Raw genomic sequence first — 23908 nt, 5'->3', positions numbered from 1 at the left:
TGCTGAGCCTCACATAAGGCAATCTGTTAAAAGGCAGTGCAATAAAAACAACAACATTGCTTGGGAACACTTTCCTCTTTATGTCAAAAATTGTAGCCTTTTCTCTTTATATCATCAGAAACAGAGAAGAATCTCCTTCTTCTGTTATTGTCCATCCACTATGCTAGTCTTTGATTACTGTATTACAATAAAGTTCATTGAAGCTCATGGTAATATGTCAAGCAATAGATGCAAGTATGAGAAATATGAAGTCATAGCAGGCGATGATTTTTTTAAAAATCAAAATATCCTTTTCATGTAAATGCCTGGGGACGGAGAAGTAGAGAGAGAAAGAAAATTGCAGTAACTACATGCAAAGAATGAAGTGGACCCCTATCTTACAAAATGTAACTCAAACAGATTAAAAACCTACATTTAAGACCAAAACCATAAAACTCCTAGAAGAAAACAAGGGGATAAAGTTTCAGGATGTTGGATTTGGCAAAGATTTCTTGGCTGTGACACCAAAAGCACAGGTAACAAAGAAAAAATAAACAACACTACATCAAACTTAAAAACTCCTGCACATCAAAGGACACAATCAGCCGAATTGAAAAAGCAACCTATGGAATGTGAGATAATATTTGCAATCATATACCTTATAAGGATCTACAACTCAACAAATATGAAAGCTGTAGTTTGCAATATACTACATCTAGAACCCAGAGGAGGTGAATTAGACAGAAGAAATAGTCATTCTAATTAATCAGTCAGGTAATATGACACGTTGGTTTGGATGGCCAAGACTATCCACTTAAGTTTCCTTTTTCCCTTAATGATTAGAGGTCCCAAGTTGTCTCCAGTCTCTTCATTGTGTTTTGTGTGAAACCCATCACAGAACGGGAAATTTTGGGACCTCCAACAACGGCAGTCCACACCTTTCCAAGTCCTCCATGTCAAAAGCAGATACTCTCTTGGGGCTGTCTTTCTGGATGTGAAGGTTTTTACTTAGATTTGTCCTGATGATCTTTAACATAAAATCTTTTGTAGGCTACATAATGAATCGTAGCTACCTCAGCAGCAATGGAAGCTGCCACAATGTATTCAACTCGGACCGTGAAGTCAGACTCACGGCGCCATTGTTTGCAGGTATGTGCACAGGACACTAGGCACAAACAGGCTTTCAAGGAGGGCCTGAGTAAAGATGAGAGAAACATCATACGTGCCCGAACTCCAGACCACTAAGGTGCAGGGACCGAGGTGGATACTAAGCACGTGTGTGTGCTTCTGATATTTTTAATATCTAGTTATCAATCTGTCTTTATCCACACACCCATACATCCAACTCTCCATTCATTCATCTACATATATATAATTTACCTCTTTCCTTTCCTTCCTTCTACCCCACAAATCTGTGGGTGATTACCTTAGCCATATGTTACCAAATATTTTAATTCTCTAAGAATTTAAAGAATACTGGGATGCCTGGGTGGCTCAGTTGGTTAAGCAGCTGCCTTCGGCTCAGGTCATGATCCCAGCGTCCTGGGATCGAGTCCCACATCGGGCTCCTTGCTCGGCAGGGAGCCTGCTTCTCCCTCTGCCTCTGCCTGCCTCTCTGTCTGCTTGCTCTCTCTCCCTCTCTCTGACAAATAAATAAAATCTTTAAAAAAAAAAAAAAGAATACTGAAAAAAGAGTTTTGGTTTTTGTTTTTTTTTTAAGATTTTATTTATTTATTTGACAGACAGAGATCACAAGTAGGAAGAGAGGCAGGCAGAGAGAGGAGGAAACAGGCTTCCTGTTGAGCAGAGAGCCCGATGCGGGGCTCAATTCCAGGACCCTGGGATCATGACCTGAGCCAAAGGCAGAGGTTTTAACCCACTGAGCCACTCAGGCGCCCCTGAAAGAAGAGTTATTAAGAATTTTTAGGAATTTCCATAATATCGACGAGACTATGGATATACCTTGTGCTTTTATTACCTACCTATAAAATCCCCCAAATGAAAAGCAACAGAAATGTGACTCAACTTTTCTTAAATTAAATGACAAAAGGAAGCTGCACTGTGATTCACTTACTCCCTTACTATTAAAAACTATTGTGTTTGCTGTTCTTCACACTAGTTGCTGTGTCAGGACAACTGCATACTTTGCACAGTGTTCTCTAGCAAATGTTTTGAAATTTTCCCTCCAGAGACCATCTGCTATAAATGGGCTTCAGTGGAGTTAATGAATATTTGATTACTCTCTCGCCCTTTTTTTGGTTTAAAATGGGAAGCATGGGTTAAGTGTGTAGTGTCAAATTAACAATAATGTTTCATTGAACCACTCATTTTCTGAGAAAGTTTTGTTCAGTATATGTGTATATTTCATGTAATCAGTTTATCCATGTGAATATATACCAGGAAAACATAAGTGACTCAGTATGAAGTGTTGAATACTTTCTAGGCATAATTTCTGGCACTATAAACACATCACTTTTGATTGACTTGAAATAAGGCAGTCATTGACTGGTTCAATGAATCTGATAGGTCATATGTTCTCTTGAAAATCAAATGGCTTGAGAAAATTTTCTGCAGTAAGATTATTCACCTCACACCATTTTTTCTATTGTCACCGTTTGATCATCTTTTGCTTTGTAGCCATGTAAAACAGTGCTGAACTTCTCAAGTCATTCATTATTTGCCTATCAGAGAATTACTATGAGTTCTGGGTCAAATTTGGGGCGTTAGCTTTCAAAATTCCTTCTTTCTAAAACAAAGAACCATTAATTAAATAATGTTACATGACATCACATTTTTGTATTCCAGCAACTGCACATATGTTTTCTGTGGTTGTAAAAACAGATGAGCTGAAATATTATGTGAGATTTAATGACTTCATGTCACAAGATACAATTAAAAATATCTCCTGAAGATCTACTGTGTGCCTGATATAATGTTGTGATTTTCAGATGTATCGTCTCATTTTATCCCCACATTGATTTATGAGAATGGATATCATCTACACTTTATAGCTGAGGAAGTTCAAATTCAGAAAGGGCAAGCAGTTTATCCAAGGTCACCCACTTTTAAGTTGAAGTTTCTTTTAGTCTAATGCAAAAACCTAGGTTTTCTGTTTTATCATGCAAACTCCAGGCTAATATTGATAGTTCTTCATAACATGAATAGAGTTACTTTTATATTAAAATTTTTAAAAACTCACTTTGCTTTTTCAAAAGAAAAGTAAAAAGGAAGAGAAACTTAAGTGCTCTTATTATGTGGTAAACATTATGCAAGATATTGTCAAATACTTTCAACTGAATCTTTAAAATAAAAATTAGATTATTTCTATAGTAAGTATGATAGGTATGGTTGGAATTCTTAATTCTAGACTTCATTTCTAGTTAACATAATCCATGCTTTTCTTAATTAGGTGGATAATTTATTTTTTAACCTTAGATAAACATTATAGATAATGCACGTTTTGCTTTTAGGTATCAAGGATTGAGCCACTTTTTTGCTGATTTTTTTTATTCACTTACCAAATATTCACCAAGTGTATATAATAGGCCAGGTAGCCTTCTAGGTGTTCAAGTTGTAGATAAAAATATCTATTACTGTAGAACTTACATCTTACTGAATTTTATCTCTAGAACTCACTCATATACTACATGGAAAAATATTAGTTATAGACAATATACCTTTTGATAATGTTTGTCTATCATTGGTTTAATTTAAGAGGTCAGAATCATCAAAACATCAAACCTAAGTTGTATCTTAATTTGCCAGTTGGTAAAACCATTTCTTCCTTTTTTTCTAACCTCAAGAGAATGAGTACAAAAAGTGCTCACATGTTTACCTGAAAGAAACTTTCTTTCCATCAACAAATAACATCAATAGCACATTCTGAGATCAAGTAGGTAGCAATTTACTGAGCTTCTTTTATTTTTTTTCCCCCACAGTCATCTCTCTTGCAGTCCTTTGCTTTCTTATCCTGTGCCTAAGGCCTAAGACACCTACTTTATATGTCATACCTTCTTACATTCATTCTTTATTACCATTCCTAGTGACATTTCTGTTTCTCCACATTTTCTTCCATATGAAAGGCATAAAAAGTTTCAAAGTTGTTACGTGTGTGAAGAAATCTAGTTTCTGTGGTTACAACACTCTCATATAATAAGGTGATGTTGAGCATATATGTTGAGCCATTACAAATTTCATTCAGTCCTTAAAACTTATCATTATGTGTATACAACAGTTGTCTTCATTCTCTGACTACTTGAACAGTTTAAAAAGAGAGAAAGGGTGTTGAGTTTCAGAAGTTCTTTCTAGATCTTAGATATTAGCCCTTTGTCTGTAGTGTTATTTACGAATATCTTCTCCCATTCTGTGGGTTGCCTCTTTGTTTTGTTGACTGTTTCCTTTGCTATACAGAAGCTTTTTATCTTGATAAAGTCCCAAAAGATCATTTTCTCTTTTGTTTCCCTTGCCTTTGGAGATGTGTCTTGAAAGAAGTTGCTGTGGTCGATGTCGAAGAGGTTACTGCCATGTTCTCCTCTAGGATTTTGATGGATTCCTGTCTCACATTGAGGTCTTTCACCCATTTTGAGTTTATCTTTGTGTATGGTGTAAGAGAGTGGTCAAGTTTCATTCTTCTGTACATAGCTGATCAATTTTCCCAGCACCATTTATTGAAGTGACTGTCTTTTTTCCACTAGATATTTTTTCCTGCTTTGTCAAAGATTATTTGACCATAGAGTTAAGGGCTCATTAATTAATTAATGGGCTCTCTATCCTGTTCCATCGGTCTATGTGTCTGTTTTTGTGCCAGTACCATGCTGTTTTGGTGACCACGGCTTTGTAATATGGCTTGAAATGGGGCAACGTGATGCCCCAGCTTTGTTTTTCTTTTTCAACATTTCCTTCCTTGGTGATTCCAGGTCTTTTCTGTTTCCATGCAAATTTTAGGATTGTTTGTTCCAGCACTTTGAAAAATGCTGATGGTATTTTGATTGGGAGGGTGTTGAAAATATAGATTGCTCTGGGCAACATAGACATTTTAACAATGTTTATTCTTCTCATCCATGAGCATGGGAAGTTTTTCCATCTTCTTTGTGTCTTCTTCAATTTTTTTCATGAGTGTTCTGTAGTTCCTTGCATACAGATCCTTGACCTCATTGGTTAGGTTTATTCCAAGGTATCTTATGGTTGTTGGTGCTATTGTAAATGGAACTGATTCTCAAATTTCCCTTCCTACAGTTTCATTGGTTAGTGTATAAGAAAGCAACTGACTTCTGTGCATTGACTTTGTATCCTGCCACATTACTGAATTGCTATATGAGTTCTAGTAATTTGCAGGTGGAGACTTTAGAGGTTTTCACATAAAGTATCATGTCATCTGCAAATAGAGAGAGCTTGACTTCTTCTCTACCAGTCTGAATACTTTTTATTTCTTTTTGTTGATAATACAGGCAGAGGACAAGAATAGATACTTATCCAGTGAAGACACACAAATGGCTAGCAGACACATGAAAAAATATTCATCATTAGACATCAGGGAAATTCAAATCAAAACCACATTGAGATACCACCTTACACCTGTTAGAATGGCAAAAATTAACAAGGCAAGAAACAGTAAATGTTGGAGAGGATGTGGAGAAAGGGGAACCCTCTTATACTGTTGGTGGGAATGCAAGTTGGTATAGTCACTTTGGAGAACAGTGTGGAGGTTCCTCAAAAAATTAAAAATACAGCTACCCTATGACCTGGCAATTATATTACTGGGTATTTACCCCAAAGATACAGAGGTAGTAAAAAGAAGGGCCATATGTACCCCAATGTTCATACCAGCTAACATCCGCAATAGCCAAACTGTGGAAAGAGCCGAGATGCCCTTCAACAAATGAATGGATAAAGAAGATGTGGTCCATATATACAATGGAACATTACTTAGCTGTCAGAAAGGATGAATACCCAATTTTTGCATCAACATGGATGGGACTGTAGGAGATTATGCTGAATGAAATAAGTCAAGCAGAAATAGTCAATTATCATATATTTTCACTTGTGGAACATAAGAAATAACATGGAGGACATCAGGAGAAGGAAAGGAAAAGTGAAGGTGGGGGGGATCAGAGCAGGAGATGAACCACAAGGAACTGTGGACTCAGAAACAAACTGAGGGTTTTAGAGGAGAGGGGCTTGGGGGCATGGATGAGCCTGGTGGTAGGTATTAAGGAGGACATGTATTGCATGGAGCACTGGGTGTTACATGTAAACAATGAATCTTGGAACACATCAAAAACTAATGATGTATTGTATGGTGACTAACATAACACACACACACACACACACAGAGACACACACTCACAAAGATAGAAAGACACAGAAAATTAGGGGTGATTTCTCCACAAAGTACAAATACTATACCCATCCTAGTCAAAAGCAGACAGTTCAAAAACAACAACAACAAAATGATAATTTCAAAAAAAAATGATAATTTCCAAGAAAGCTATTTACACGCTCTTTCCTTAACCTAAACACAGATGAACATGAAAATAGGAAAATCACTGTTAGGTAAAAACCCAACTACATTTAACCTTTGCTGGTAATAGGTAATTGACATGGAAAGGAAACTTTGATCCCAAGACTTCTGGGCATAAAAGGTAGAGTTGTCGGGGCGCCTGGGTGGCTCAGTGGGTTAAGCCACTGCCTTCACCTCAGGTCATGATCTCAGGATCCTGGGATCGAGTCCTGCATCGGACTCTCTGCTCGGCAGGGAGCCTGCTTCCCTCTCTCTCTCTGCCTGCCTCTCTGCTTACTTGTGATCTCTCTCTGTCAAATGAATAAATAAAATCTTAAAAAAAAAAAAAAAGGTAGAGTTGTCCTCTTTTTGCCAAAGACACTGCAGCAAATAAAGACCTTTAAAAAACATCCTTAGTAGTAGACTTCCTTACAGAATTGGAAAGCTAAGTCTGAAATTGCAGCATTTGTATATCCCTTTGCATTAGAAAATAGAAATAGAAACAGCTTATTATATAGAATTATAATTGGTGAGTACTCTAAACTTTTAAAATCAAAACTTGGAACAAAATGCTGTTAGCTTATAAAATTTCACATGGGTAAGGAGTTGACGTGAATTGGACTGGATCAGCCTGAAAAGGGATACAGATGATGCTCTTGGAAGGACATGGAGCCATACGACTCAAAGGAAATGGTTACACCAGAACAACTCCAGAGACATTCTACCCAGTTACAGCTTAACTAAAGACGATTATTACACCAGAAATACCCTCTTTCCTTCATTCATTTATTCATTGGGATTGAATAACTCATTAAGATCAAGTCGGTAACAACCAGAGAAAGACAATTATCATTGATCTCTCTGGTACGAGGAGTTTGAGAGGCAGGGCGGGGGGCCGTGAGGGGTAGTGAAGAAAAAAATGAAACAAGATGGGATGGGGAGGGAGACAAACCATAAGAGACTCTCAATCTCACAGAACAAACTGAGGGTTACTGGGGTGTGGAGTGGTAGGGAGAGGGTGGCTGGGTTATGGACATTGGGGAGGATATGTGCTGTGGTGAGTGCTGTGAAGTGTGCAAGCCTGACGATTCACAGACCTGTACCCCTGGGGCTAATAATACAGTATATGTTAATTAAAAAAAAATGATACCACCTAAAAACAAAAACAGACAAACAAGAGATCTAGATACTAAGATAGGTGTTAGAGATACATCAGTGAATGAAAAACATAGAATCTCCTCCTCAGAATTCACACTTCAGCTATTTATGTATAGTTTTGGTAGTTTGGTGTTATTTGTATAGTAGTAGATACTCCTGGCTGCCGATCCCATATCCATTCACCTCTTTTCCTTTTAAAGAAATCTCTGTATTATCGAAGGTGCCACTGTATTCAGAAAAAGCAGCATTTCCCACCTTCCCTTTAAAAGGGAGATGTTGGGGGCACACACAGTGGGTGGCTCAGTGGTTTAACGCCTCTGCCTTCAGCTCGGGTCATGATCTCAGGGTCCTGGGATCAAGCCTCACATCGGGCTCTCTGCTCAGCAGGGAGCCTGCTTCCCTTCCTCTCTCTCTGCCTGCTTCTCTGACTACTTGTGATCTCTGTCAAATAAATAAATAAAAATCTTAAAAAAAAAAAAGAGAGAGAGAGAGAGAGAAATGTGGGGCGTCTGGGTGGCTCAGTGGGTTAAGCCTCTGCCTTCAGCTCAGGTCATGATCTCAGGGTCCTGGGATCAAGCCCTGCATCGGGCTCTCTGCTCAGCAGGGAGCCTGCTTCCCCCCTCTCTGCCTGCCTCTCTGCCTACTTGTGATCCCTGTCTGTCAAATAAATAAATAAAATCTTTGAAAAAATAAATAGAAAAGAGATGTCTAATCAAATGTCAGCAAAGTCAATGGATGAGGCTTCCAGCAAAGCTCTTTAACTCTGAGAGCTCTTTAACTGAGCTCTTTATCCCTGCGCACTTCTTCCTTCTTTCCTCCTGTATGGAACATGAATATGATGGCCAGAGCTGGACAGTTATTTTGAAACTATGAGACAATTTGAACATGGAAACAATATTCTAAAAATGTAGAGGAGAAGAATCAAAGGAGTCTAATTTTTAGTGAAATCTCAGAATGACCAAAGAATTTCCAGAAAGCCTGCCTCTGAATTTCTTCCACATGAAAAATAAAGTCATGTATTCATTTAAAATTATTATTTGAGTTTTTTAAAATATGCCTTTCTTTTTAATCTTGATATATACCAAATATATATATATATAATATGTTATATCTATAGAATAAATTCTAACAAAAACATGAATTTATACGCATACCAAAATGTTATTCCAAATGTGGACCTGGTTATTTTCAATTAAAACTTCCACACACCCCTACCATTCCAGCTTTATAAAGCTTTCTGTTGAAAGACGGCTTTGAGATTTTTTTAAGGAAAGAGACCTAACTCGAGAAACTGGATGGCTATTCTAAACAGTTTTTTAGTATTCAGGAGGGAGAAACTAGCCAAGAAGAGCCCCTCCTCCAGTGAAGTTCAAGATAAGCTGCTCCTATTTGGTATCTTTTACATGTGCATTGATTTCAGTTTTGTCATTTCGTAAATTTTTATAACATATCTTCTAGGTCACAGAATTCATTGTTTAATTAACCACCTTTAGTTTAGTAACCACCTTTAGTACCTTTATGAGTATCTTCTGCTCTTCTGTAAAATGACCCCTGCATATAAGAACACTACCTCTTCATGTTACTTCAGTTACCTGACTCAGATTAGGACAGGATATTCAATTATTAATGAGGTGACTGTATCACCCAGGGGTCCACATTTAGGGAATGAAACATGCTATTTTGATTTTTTTAGAACAGTTAAAATTTGCTTTTTAAAAAGATGTTTACATGAGCACTTCTTATAAGGTACATGTTTTCTAATACATAAAATGTCATCTTTTTTGCAATCTACAAGAGCACTTTTAGAAGAATGTCTTTAGAGGAGATCTCAGTGACAAATTCTGTGATTCTAGTCAACATGGGGTTCTAATGTTCTTTAATTCAGCAGATCTTTTCTTGAGGACCCTCTACCTAGCAAGTGTTAATTTAAGCTGGAGGGGAAGGGCAAGATGGGTGGGATGCAGTTAAGACAAAAACTGCACCACAAAGAACTATCCTAACTGGGAAAGTAGACTATAGACAAGAATGCAAATGTATAATATAATTATAATATAATATATCTATAATTCTAGATAATGAGAGTAAAAAGTTCTAGAATGAAATTAAAGCATAATGGAAGGAGAGAGAATGATGGGGATGAAGACTTCTTTTCCACATGGAGGTAGCAAAGCCTGCAAAACCAAGCTCTAGAAAACCAGATTCCAGAGCCTGAGGTAGATATGCACTGGGTTTACTCCAGAAAGGCTGATGTGTCTGGAAGGCTATAAGTGAGGCATAGTGCTAGGAGCAGAGCTCCCAAAGGGAGGCAGAGATTGTCCCGGATTTAGGAAGCAAAAGTAAGAGTTTGCATTGTACTCAAAAGGTAATGGGAAGTAACTAGAAAGTTTTAATTAGGGCAATGCATCATTAGATTTACATAGTAAATTGTTCCTCTGGGTACAAGGTAAAGGATAGGGTGTTTGGAGAGCCTGAGAGGAAACTGAGGGACCAGGTAAGAGATCACAAAAGTAGTTTAGGTGAGAAAGAAAGTGGAGTAGACGATGAGAGTCGTGTTGAGAACTCAAAGGGGCCACATTTAGAAAATATTCAGCAGGTAGAATTGAGAGGACTTTCTGATACAGGTGATGTGGTGGCAATCTTTTGTTTAGAGTCAACATGGAGAGCAGATGAAATCCAGAGTGACCACATTAACACACTGAGGTATTGAAAAAAATGTTCTCACTTCATCCAGAGAAAAACACAGCTTCGCTTATAAGAGCTTGCCTTTCAAAGGAATGACCTGTAGTGGATCAAGAGAGTCACAGAACACTTTATAAAGAATTCTTATTGGTGGCTAATAAATCTTAAAGTGGCTAATCAAGAGTAAAAGGGAGAAAAATAAAGAAAGTTAATTTTTATGATGATCATTATTTTGTGAACAATTTAAATCATCTGGCCTTTAAATTACACGTGTTGTAAGTTGCGGCTTTTATTTTGCCCAAAATGTTCGCCCTGTCCTCTGGCAACTGGGCAATTTTAATTAGAGTAAGAAAAATTTTTAAAAAAATGACAACTTAAAAATTTATAAAACCAGATCAGTTAAGTTGCAAGCACTCAGTAGGAAGCTCTACTTCATTTCTGAGTTATTGGGTACCATCAGAAATGTAGACATTCAGAGGAAGTAGCACATATCAGGAAATTGACAGCTTTGTGGATGGCTTAAAAGGTAGGAGTAAGATTTTTTTTTTTTAAATACCAGAGAAAAGGAGTGAAGCTTCCCAAATGTAGAGAACTCAGTGATTAAGTGTGTTTTCAATAGATTCTGACAATAGGTATGCAGCGAGACTTCGGGCATTTCTCACACTGCCACTACTGCACCAGACAGGTAAACAGATATCCACTCATTTGCTCCCTGAATTTGATGACTTTACCCCAGTTCCCATATAGTCAACACTACTAGGATTTAGTGCTATTTATTGTCGATCCCGCAGGGAATATCTGTCTGGAATATGGCTCATTTGTGACCAAGCACGATGAGAAGAGAATCTACTGGTGATAAGTAGGTAGGCAGGTGGGTAAGTTGACAAGCGCAGAAGCAATTGTGGCTGGACTGTTGTACCCACAAGAGGGTAGAAACATTTAATATGCCCTCATGTAACACTCCTGGGTTGGTTGGTTTGTTATTTTACATGATAGCTCTTACTTAGATATTCTTTGCAATTTTAGAAATTAAAAACTAAAAAGAAAGCGATGAACAGAATAACTTCACGGAGATCATTTTGGAAGCACTGAAATTTTAACATTCAGTTCTCATTAAAAGTCTCAATGTGGGAAACTTCTAAAAATGATTGATGATCCAATGATATCAGCACTAACAGTTTTTGCCAAGATAAAGCCTGACCTTTCTAACTTAAGCTAGGTTATCAGGTTCGCTGGGGAGAATAATGGCACTTGGGGTTGGAACCAATAGTTAGCAATTAGGGACTGTGCATTATAATCATTTCATTTAGCATTCAAACAACTTTAAGACGTGATTTTTATCTCCATTTCATAAGATAAGGAAACAGGTTCAAAAAGATAAGTAGTATCTAGGATTTGCAAAGAAAAGTGAAGTAACCAGTGAAACTCTGATTCAAACTCACTCTTTCATGGTATTCCCACACTCTTCTTTCAGTAAGTCTTCTCTTCAGCAGTAGGGAATCTTCATTAGATTGAAAGAAATGGTTAGAAGGCAAATTTCCGCTCATAAAAAGGAAGCGCCCTCTATCGACTAACTACTCTTGAAGCAAAACAGACTTTCTCAGGAGGTATTGAGATCTCTGCCAACTGTCACATCACAGGAGTCTATTACTATATTCTATAATCGTGATGAAATAAAATCAGGAATGGGATTTTATCATGCAAATCAATTTATTACAAAAAGGGAGGCAGTGGGTATGGATCACCTAGGAACTGCTAACAACACCCAGGGAAGCTAAAGAAAGATGGTTTATACCCCCTTCACCACTGTGCCGACCCCAGACTGACACTGCTCCGCTTTCGTTGCCTTGCAGACCAGCAGTAAGAGATGAGACCAGAGTTAGATTGTGAATATCACCCACACAGAGCTACGCATGAGTTTAGAACAACTAGCAAAGAAAATGCACCAGACAGTTTCTGATTCCACAAGGGCTACTCTTACCTTGTGCAAGTCTTGAAATGAGATATTTACTTTATATCTTCACCAAAGCACACTCTATCTTCGGATAGAAACTGAACCAAAATTACTGGTCTGCCTAGTGACACAAACTACTCTCAATTGTTTTGAGTCCAATACAAATATATTTAAGAGAAAAAAATGCTACCCTAATCTAAAGACAAATGTCCTTAACAAATAGATACTTCGCATTCAGCTGATGCACTAGAACCACCCCAGTTATTTCCTCTTTTGTGAGAAAAGGAAATTTTGAGGAGCAAGGGATATGTTCATGACCTTGGCTTTGTTGGTATTTGAATGGATGATCACTTATTTCAAAACGTATATTCTACACTTCTGATATGGGCAGTTTATTGCATGTCAATTATATCTTCATAAAGTCACACAAAAAGACTCTATATATAATAGAGTTGCTTGTTCTGGAAGAAAAATATTTATAGTTAAGCCAAGGCTCATTGTGCTACTCAAGAAGTCTTCTGAGTCTTTAGTTAATACATTCAGAAGACCACTTTTTTTAAATGATGCAAAATGCCAAACAACAGTGAACATGTGTTACTCTGAAAATATCCTCTTGTCTATCCCCAGTGCCTGTTTTTTAATTATAGAATTCACCTTATTGTTTCAAGGAGCTGATGTTAGAAACCTACAACTGGAAAAAACTCATATGCAAAATTTTTACCTCTGTTCACATTGGATATTATATTTGGTCCACAGTCGGCTTCCTTTTAGCTCCATCTCTATTAAAGAGCAAAGTGGACTTTTACAATGAAAACTAACCTCCTTTCTAACGCAACTGGAATCTGTTACTCTCTGTCATTGCTGTTTACACCGAAATGTTGCCTAAGCCCCAGTCGTGCATCATGTACTGATAATAATAGTCACTTGGGACAGTATTCACCTCCAGGAATAATGGAATTATAGTCTAGAAAACCTCTTCATTTAATGCTCCTCAGCCATGCTGTGCGTCGGAGTAAAGACACTTTTTTATTCAGTATTAATATACCCGTTTCCTGATAGGAGCCTCAGTTCTTTCCTATATCTTTCATAATGATGAAAAAAAAAACCTCTTTTATTAGTATTGCTAATGTTCTTAGCCATCTGAGTATTGCACTCTGTCATCCAAGTTCATTCTCATCTGATACAGTAAGACTTGCTGTTAGAATATGTTGTGAAGGAAGCCACAGTACATAGGCCAGTATTTAGCTGTAGTTCCCCTTTGTGTGTAAGAACCTCCTTTGTTCCCAGCATTTACTATTCTCAGATGGAAACTCAGTAGGGAGTTTCAAGTCTTCTAATACTTTGACATCCCACTGAGAAGCTGTGTGATACAGGAAGGATTAAATATCCAAAGCCTGTCTGTGAGAAAGTTTCTTTTTTCCAGGCATTAAAAAAAGGTCAACTGATAACCAGTTAAGAACTCTGGCTACCCCCAGGGACCTCCCCATTTACTAACTTATTCAGGAGAGGTGGAATGTGGCCTATCTAAAGGTACACTGAAAGCATGAACTTAAGGGCAAGGCCAGCTTCATGGGCACTGATGACCTGCACAGTCACACTGTGCTTAGAGAGGCCTATGTTTGGTTTAATATTCTTCTTTTGCTCTTGAAGGGCAATAATTTTTGAACAAGGGGCCCCACATTTTCATCTTACATTGGATTCTCACAGACTGGGTAGCCGTTCCTACTAAGAGCTCAGACGGACCATTTATAAGTTGTATGCCCTTCTAAGAACCTGTTTCCTCATCCATAAAATGAAGGTAACTATCGCACCTACCTCCCAGGATTGTTCTTCGGAGGATACGAGAAATACTTAAGCTTCATGTCTGGCACAGAATAAATACTGAATAAGTGTCGACTATTCTCTTTGTTGCTCTAAAGTCATTTGTTTCACTATGGTCTTCTGTTTGAAGTTGTGTATTACATTGTTCAGTAGGGATAGATTGGCATGTTAACTTTTAAAACATACACATATATACAATTTAAAATGGATTATGTGTCCGAATGCCTTACATGATGTTCTCTTGGATTTCCTCAGGAGAATGAGGACTAACACACAGAATTTTACTGCATCCCATGCTTCCGAACAACTGATGATAAAGAAGAGGTTAATTTTCCCCTCACCCTGGCTAAACTTGAAACAGGGTTCTTTTTGACTCTAGGCTCTTGACCTCCCTTCTCTTAAAGCATTTAGTTGAGCAAACTTGAACTTCTAAGTTCTTTCTTTGCCCCTTTGAGTTGTAATTCTCCCAGACTTTGGCCAGTTTTCCAACCCGGGGGATAGACAAGAGGATATTTTCCTTCTCAGCACCTCTCCATCCCAATCTTGGTGAGAACGTGGGAGCCTAACTTAAATAAGCAGCAATTAACAAACACAGATTACCTAATCACTTTGACCGACATTCGCCCTAACATCCCTCAGCAATTTTTTTCACTGGCTTACCCAGCACTTAAAAATCCTCTTTTTTTCAGTGGAGATAAGGTCCGTATTTCTCTCGTACTGAGATAGTCTCAAAGGAATCATCCATGCCTGTTTAAGTCTATCTAGAGTAATTTTTCTGACACTGAGGACCCTTTTAAGGGTTTATGACTACCTCAAAGTGTGTCCCAGAAAGCAAGCTGTGTGGTTTCAGATCCTAGTCACACCATTTATTATCTACAGTGTACTTGAGTATGTATCTTAACCCCTCTGAATCCTGGTTTCCTCAATTACATATTCATAATACTAACATTGTCTTACAGAGATTTGGTGTGAAATAAATGAGATGGCCATTTATAACTCTTAGCCAATTTAAGGTTGGCTAATACTATCTATAAACAAATATTTCAATAAATGCTAGCTATTAATATTAGTTATGGCATCAAAGTGACAGATATTATTTGGTCTAAGGTGATAAGCCAAGCCTTTGTCATCTTTTGTTGTGACTACTGGATGTTTCTGATTTCCTTTTTAAATCTACAGTCTTGTCCATGCCCTCACCCCTCAACACAGAAGTATCCTAAAATGCAACTTCTATTCGTTTTCCCATTTGTATTACCCCTGGATGCTTTCCCATTACTCTGAGGATAAAGTTCAGATTCCTGAGGATGGCATTCAAAGGACACCCAGATGCAGTCCTGGCCAACTCTCCAGTCTCCTGTCTTGGGACCACCCACCTGCATTTCTGTTTGCAGGCATCCCCTACCCTATGTGCTGGGAAACCTTTCCCTATCTTCCACATAAGGCACAGGTAGTCATTAAGACTCACTCAAATGCCAACTCCCCTGTGAAGTCTTCATGTTTGTTCATTTTTGTACTGATTTCATTTATATTCTAATTAAAATATAATCTAAATTTATTGTAGAATATTCACAAAATTCAAAGCCAGAATGTGGAGATCATTTCCTTAACATGTCTCCCCTTTTTCATACCCTATCTGAAATGTAACCATGGTTTAGAGTTTGGTTTTCTTCTTTTCACTGCACTTATAAACTAATACGCAAAAACATGCTCGATATAAATTTTTTTTTAAACAAAAGTATGAACATTCTGAACATACAATTCTGAAACTTGCTCATTTTTTAAAACACTATTTTATGAGTGATTTCATTTTCTTCCACAAGGACCTATGAAATAGGAGGCAATATTTTCTCCCGTTTTCCAGCAAAGAAAAGAAGTTCAGAGTTTACTCCATGGCTTAAGTTCAGGCAGAGATGGATGACTGACCCCAAGGTGAATGGGAGGTAGCCATCACAGAAAGGCCCAAATTTGACGTCTTAGCGGTGGAAGAGTTTGAAGCCCGTGTAAACTTCAACAGAAGTGTTGCTGGAGGCAACAGAGAAGGACAAGGAGCTTGGAAATCTTAAATCTCCCTTATCAGAGAAAGTGGTAGAGCCAGGAAAGGCTTTAGTCCAGTTTCCTAAACCCGACACCTATGGGACTCAGTTGTGGGACTATGTGTTTGCTTCTTGGTTTAGGAAACTGGGAAGAGTGGTAAGGAAAGTATGGCTACCACTTCTCCCTTTGTAGGTAAACATCTGTCCTGATTTGTCCTTTTCCCATGACATGGGACTTTCAGCCCTAGAAGCAGAAAGCACAAAACCCCCAGGATGAACTAGTCACCCTTCTCGAAAATAACCTTCTGGAAAAATTCCTCCCAAATTTCCACCTGCATCTCTTAGACCTATTTTAATCCCACTCAGCCTTGGAGGTCCACCTTAGATGTCACATTTTCCATGTCATTCCTATAATTTCTACTATTAATATAATTTCATTTAATAATTATGCCAATATTAATTATCTCAATACCACATATTCAATAACCCATGTTTTCCCATTGACCTAATCTCTCATACATTTAGTTTCCATATGTGCTAGGTCCTGTTTCTAGGTTCTCTCTTAGAATTCAAACGGCTTAGTAAGAAGCCATTATCCTAGTCATTTTGAGTCACCACCACCACACTCCCTCAATGCCAAACTCTACACATCCTACTTGGTAGGTGCTTAACAAATATTTACTGAACTTAATTAAAACAAGCCTATTATTGTTATAAGCCCTTTTCAACTTTTACTGCCTTAGATCAAAGGGAAGATTCATGGAAATTTTTAATGTACTAGAGCTGAAAGGACATCATTGGAGGATTTGCATTACAAAGCTTCAAAAACCTGTTCAGCATATTTCTGACTATTTACTTGGATTGGACTTCAAATATGACATCAGATTAGATTCTAAAGCAGAAAAAAAAATTTACCATTTCAATTTGAAACAGCCAAAGTATTCACTTGAAAGCTAATGTGAAGATTAGAAGTGGTTTTCAAAATTTGAAAACACGGAGACACTGTTCATGAAACAAAATATGGGGTGCCTGGGTGGCCCAGTCAGTTAAGCAGCTGCCTTCGACTCTGGTCATAATCCCAGGGAGTTGGGATTGAGTCTCGCATGGGGCTCCCTGGTCAGTGGGGAGTCTCCGTCTCCCTCCCTCTCTGCCTCTGCCCCCCCCCCGCTTGTGCTTTCTTCCTCAAATAAATAAATGAATAAAATATTTAAAATAAATAAATAAAACAAAATATGAAAATAAAACCATGGGATGGCAAGGGAATGAGATATTGTAAAAAATAGTATACAAGATTACTGTCCAGTTTCTACCTTTTGTTTTGGGTGGTGGGTTAGTAAGTGTTTATTTTACTATTTAAAATAATTAACAAATAATAATTAAAACTTAGGACATACATAGGCTCATACTGATCAAGAAGCCTGAAGCAGGACTTGATCCCAGGACCCTGGGATCATGACCTGAGCTGAAGGCAGCTGCTTAACGGACTGAGCTACACAGCCGACCCATTAATGAAAATTTTTTTAAAAATACAAGCTCAATGTAAACATATTCATTTATTTGTATCCATATATATCTTTCACTTTCACCGGCTATTTTAAGGAAAAATATACATTTAGGGAAAGGTTAACTGTTTGTGGTTTTTTTTTAAGATTTTATTTATTTATTAGACAGAGAGAGGGGGCACAGGTAGGCAGAGAGGCAGGCAGAAAGAGAGAGAGGGGGGAAGCAGGCTCCCTGCTGAGCAGAGAGCCCAATATGGGCCTCAATCCCAGGACCCTGAGAGCATGACCTGAGCATGAGGCTTAACACAATAAGCCACCCAGGCGTCCAGGAAAAGCTAACTGTTAATGATGGATGAAAATCTTCTATTCTTAACATCGTCTTACTCTATGATATTACGGCATCTTTGAATTACCTTATAATATGGCTGAAAACTCCTACCAGAAATAGGAGAAATTTCAGCTCTGTCACTTTCCTTTGATTCCCTTATGTACAAATTATAAGAATTTTTGATTCAATCAGTAATTCTGTCACCGTTGACCAAGGCATATTTTTTTTAAGATTTTATTTATTTAATTGACAGAGAGAGATCACAAGTAGGCAGAGAGAGAGAAGAGGAAGCAGGATCCCCACCAAGGAGAGAGCCCAATGCGGGGCTCGATCCCAGAACCCTGGGATCATGACCAGAGCCGAAGGCAGAGGCTTTAACCCTCTGAGCCACCCAGGTGCCCCGACCAAGGCATATTTTAATTAACACAAAATGACAGACTCTGGAAATCCATTTAATCAGTCAACTGGAGGTGAATAAAGGCAGGGGGACAATCTCAAGGCCTCCAAATGATGGAACACTCATACACATCTGGTACCAATACTTTTGCAATATTTCTGAAGCACATATTAAAAGTTCCTGACAATAACAACAATAAAATTCTCAGAAGTGTTACTTTGGAGAATTTATGTTAAGAAAACTGTCAGTGAAACAGACAAAGATTTATAAACTTAGGTGTTCCCAGAGCATTATTTCTATTATCGAAAAATCTAATGAGTTTAAAATTTTCAACTGAAGAATTTTTAAACAATTTGTACTCATCCACATGCTGGAATAATAGGTAGCCATTAACATGGTATTTCTAAAATATTTGATAACAATGAGAAATGCCTATAATAGTAAGTAAAAACAGCAGGATACAAAATAGTGTATACAATTTAAAAATATAAATGTAGGGAAAATTGCAAGGTAGCACATTTTACATTTTCCTTTGTTCTGTTCTTCAAATTGCAAATTATCCACAATAAGCAAGAATTACATTTATAATAACAAAATCTCCTTATAAACTTATTTTTAAAATTAACCCTCATAATCCTGCCACCCAGAGATAACCATTGTTAAAATTTTGGTCTCTTCCTGTATTCTTTCCAGGGATATTAGTATAGTGGATATCATACATACATATACAACTTTAATATCTTACTTTTTAAAGTTAACATTAGCAAATAAACACATAATCAGTATATACTAGTACTTAAAAGATCTTTGGGTCTGATAGATCTGAGCTTACGTCTTGATTTTTCCACTGACCAGCTGCATCAAACAGATCTTCGTCTGTACTCACCTAACAATGTAACTTGTGTGACTTAATCAAACACCATTCAGGGACTTACGTAAACATGGGCTTGTGCAGTCTTCAAGAATTTCCTCAGGTCCAGGCTTCTCCTAGCCTCCTGTCCTGCCATTCTTAGCTTGTGGTTTTCAGCCATGGTTATGAGATGACTACTACCCACACAGGCTTCACCTGCTCATTTGGGAGAAGAAAAGAGGAAAGATGAGGGTCAAAAGGCTGAAAAGTCCTGTTCTGTTGAGTCTTCCTTTAGAATAGCAATCTCTGCTTCAACGGAATTGGCCATAACTGGTCATGTGGCCAGCCTGAATTGTGTTAGGCTAGCAGCTCAGTATTTTCAGCTGAGCTCACTGCAAACTCAAACAAAGTTGGAGACCTGTTAGTAAGCAAGAAAAGAGAATGGATTTTAGATGTAAAATCCTCAGCAAAACACTTAGCCTTGTTGAGGTTCAGTTTTTCCACCTTTGAAACGAGATCAAGAAAGTATCTCACCAGGTGACTGGGAAGACTTAAAGGGGATAAAATGATTAGCAAAATGCCTAAAATCTATAAGTATTCAAGAAGTTTCAGCTATTATTTATTAGAACTCAAAAGCATAATAGTCTATGATAGGATGATGTACCTCAATTTCATTGACAATGCTAATTTATTTTGGCTATTGTAAACGTATCTGTTCTAATTGATAATAAACATATTATTGTTAAATGCTGTTATGAACAATTTGTGCATAATTTTTCTGTTAGTTTTTATTCTTGAGGAAAATACATAAAAATTGAACTAGTGGATCCAAGAGTTTGAACAATTTTCAAACACTGGATCCATCTTGGCAGTTTGCTCTCCAAAATGTTTATTTTCATAATTTGTTTCCACAACAGTTCTCACCTCCTCACTCTAAACTTGACCTCACTGGCTATAGTCATCAAAAATCAAGTTACTAACTTGATTTAGCAAAGACTACTACCTACTCATCAAAGCCCACATTTTCCTCTTCTTCCTGTCTGCACAGCTTTTCTAGCTGTTATATTTTGTTACTTAATGTTTTAATAAAGAAGCACCTTTATTATTATTCACATGCTCCTGTAATATTTTATTGTTATATTTCAATTTAATTGGCTTATTTTGAAATCTTTTAAATTCTATGTTATGTATTTAAAAACATTTTCTGATGGAGTGCCTGGATAGCTCAGTTGCTCGGATAGCGTCTACCTTCAGTTCAGGTCATGTTGTCTAGGTCCTGGGATGAAGCCCCGCTTTGGGCTCCCTGCTCAGGGGGGAGTCTGCTTCACACTCTCCTTTTACCCCTCCCCCCACTCATGCGCTCTCTCTCTCTCTCTCTCTCTCTTTCAAGTAAATAAATAAAATTTTAAAAAGTTATTCAGAAAAGAGGTGCTAAGCTTCACCAGACTGCTAAGATAGCCCCCGGTACAAAAAAAAAAAAAAAAAAAACTTAAGAATGTTTGCTTATGTTATGTTTGAGCCATTTTACATTGTTGAGTCTTTTTGTTATATATTTTAGCACTGTCCTAACTTATATAAGTAATGAATAGTGTCTGTAGGGTTTGGGAATTGTAAAGTTAAATTTAATGTCATTACATACATATGTGTATTTCATACATCAGTCTTATGAGATTATTGTATTTGTGGCAAATGTTCTTACCAGTTCTTGTTTGTCTTTTAATTTTATGGTATTTGATGTATGCATTCAAATTTATTTATGTGATCAAATCAATCATTCACTTCTTATGTGATTTTTATATATCTTTTTATTTAATTTATTTATTTGACAGAGACACAGCAAGAGAAGGAACACAAGCAGAGGGAGTGGGAAAGGGAGAAGCAGGCTTCCCGCCAAGCAGGGAGCCTGATGTGGGGCTCGATTCCAGGACCCTGGGATCATGACCTGAGCCAAAGGCAGCTGCTTAACAACTGAGCCACTCAGGGGCCCTTATATATATCTTTCTTTTTAAAAAAATTCTTCCCCAATCAAAAGCCAGTCATGGGTACTAACATTGCTCACCCAAGAGGGTGGACCAGTCCATGTGAATATAACTCCTGGGTTGTGTAGCCTCCAACATGGGCAACTGTAGTCAGCAACATCAAATTGTTAAATTCTTACCTATATATTTTAAGTATTTAATCCATCTGGAATGTATTTCTTCTCTGTTGTGAGGTGGATAAAGAAGATGGATAATTTTTACAATACCAATTTTCTAATAATTTGACTTTTTCAAGGCTATTTCCTTCGGAATATATTAAATTTTAAAAATATACATTGGTCTATTTTTGAATGGTTCCATGCTAATCTTGTGCCAGTACTGTATCTTAAAAATTATTGTTAATTTTATTTCATCGTCTCATAGCTGACTGGGTTAGTTTACCTTTGTTACTCATAATTTTTAAGTTTTTGATACTCTGAAAAAATGTCCCAGAAAAAATTGCAGAATGTACTCTCAGAAGAATGAAATTTGACAGTTGCAGGAAAAATCTATATTGCCAAGCAAAGAATCACTTCAAAATTCCTTGGTATATTTTGTCCCAAAGAAAATATTGTACTTATATTTTATCCACAAATTTATGAGTGACCTCACTTCAACTTTTTCACATAGACTTAATGGTGAGAAGAGTTCTGGAATAAGAGTCAGAAAACCTCAACTTGAAACCATCTTTAATTCTTTCCAGGTGTCTAAATTGAGACAAGTGGCTTATTGTCTTAGAGTCTTAGTTTCCTCATGGGTAAAATGTGAGTATAACTTCAATTCTACCTATTATGCAGGACTGCCATGAAGAATGAGATCATATATTTGAAATCTTTTGAAAAACTGTAAAGTATTATAGGCAACAAATTAATATTTAATTAAAGTTACTGTTTTACTGGACCTGGAGATGTATTTACTGTGGTCCACATTTGTATTACCGCATTCTCTAGAGCAGAATTTGATATAAGAAAGATATGTCTTGGATATTATCCAAGAAGATTTAGTTTTGCTGGAGAAGCCAAAAAAGATCTCATTATAAGTTAGTCCCATGACATGGACTCTTAGGATGCTATTAGACACAGGTTACAATTTATGTGCCTTCTAGTGTTTGAATGGGATAATTGAGGGGAAAAATTAACAATGTCTTGACTTGACACAAAGGTAAAATATGGGGATAGAAGCTGAAAATAATTTATTCCCCCTCCCCCAAAATGATGAGAGGCTGGTTTTAGTTGTACAAAAGAAAAATATTTTTGAATAGGGGTCAAGATTCTAGATGGTTCAGAGTTGTCAAATGTATACCTGTCAAAGCCAAGTTTTTCAAGGAGTTTGAGTTCAAGGTAGAACACAGTGGTGCTACATTCAGTAACATTTATTGTGGAGCAGCATTTAATTTCCTTGCAGAACAAACACATTCCTTGGAGACACTGTATAGCACACTATGTCTTCCAAAATTATATGTACAAATAGTGATTGATATGTTTCCACTCTAAAATTACCATTATGTGTGTACAGTCCACACTGTTGCTGTAGAGAATTACCATAAGCATCAACAGGAGGAGTGCATTTCCCTATGAAATGATGCCCAATACTGTAAAACTGTTTAAAAAAAGGAAGTACATTCTTTAAACAGACTCCACGTGCCGTCCTCTATTGCTCTTTTTAAAATAAGAAATGTTTTTACCAATTATGAGGGGAAATTGTGAGGGAACTAGCATTTTATGGACTCCTACTATGTGTCACCCACATACAAGCAGTACGTTATAATCATAGCATTAAATGTTTCCATGCATAACAGCTTTGCAAGTTGATTTCTAAGTTTGTTAATATTTACTTTAGAAAGCAGAGGCAGTTTTCCATAGTATGTAGACTCTAGGGTCAGCAAAACTGGGTTTGGAAACCAATTCTGGCTCTTCTTCAACTATAAAAATTACTTGACCTCCCTAAATTTAAGCTTGATTTTTCATTTCTACTAATAATAACCGATACTACTACTAATAGGAATGGTGATATTAATACACCATAATAATATTAGGAAATAATAGTAGTTGTGTGACTAAGATAATAAACATAAAGAGTTTATTCAATATCTAAACTTAGTAAGTAATAAATAATTGTTCATAAGTATTATGAACACTCCAAAAGTTTTACTGGTAAAAAGAAAAGTTTCATATTACATTGTGTTTTCCAAGATATTTTTTCTTTATCTCTTTTCTGGAATTTATGTAGTTCCTGCTGTAACTTAGAAATTTTTCACTGAGCCAGATTACTAATTGAATCTCTTTAACGTGCATAGCATCTCAACTAGATAGCACTCTGGCCCTGCTTCATTTTACGTTTCGGAATAGTTAGCGAACTGCTGTGGGCTCAGTAAAATTGGCTAATTCAACTTCCTGCTTCCAGAAACAAAAATAATTATTTGTAGCCTGACAGATTTAACATAAAGGGATCTATTTTAAAATTTACACATCATACTACATAAAGTGAGCGGCTAGGAGGTTTTAATCTACTTATAAAATGATTGAAATATAGTTCCTTAATATCTCCAATTAAAAAATCCTCAGAGCATTATAATTGTTAAAGAGAAGACTGAAATTCCCTCAGATTCTATTCCAGTAGCTTCCTGCTCCTTGAAAAAAGACTGACGTCCTTGGAATGGCCAACAAAGTCCTAAACAATCTGCCTCCCCC

The 23908-nt window shown here is 37.0% G+C and overlaps 1 long non-coding RNA gene across 1 annotated transcript in view; it reads right to left on the bottom strand.

Annotated features, from left to right (window-relative positions):
• The window catches only part of LOC122901035, a 39836-nt gene extending 20512 nt beyond the window's left edge, over nucleotides 1-19324 (bottom strand). Inside the window, exon 1 of the long non-coding RNA XR_006383351.1 lies at nucleotides 19286-19324. This is a non-coding gene — a long non-coding RNA (uncharacterized LOC122901035). The remainder of the gene's footprint in view (nucleotides 1-19285) is intronic.
• Nucleotides 19325-23908: the final 4584 nt, after the last annotated feature.

Source organism: Neovison vison, chromosome 1 (assembly GCF_020171115.1).
Source record: "Neovison vison isolate M4711 chromosome 1, ASM_NN_V1, whole genome shotgun sequence".
NCBI lineage: Eukaryota > Metazoa > Chordata > Mammalia > Carnivora > Mustelidae > Neogale > Neogale vison.
This window is presented reverse-complemented; position numbering and strand designations above follow the sequence as displayed.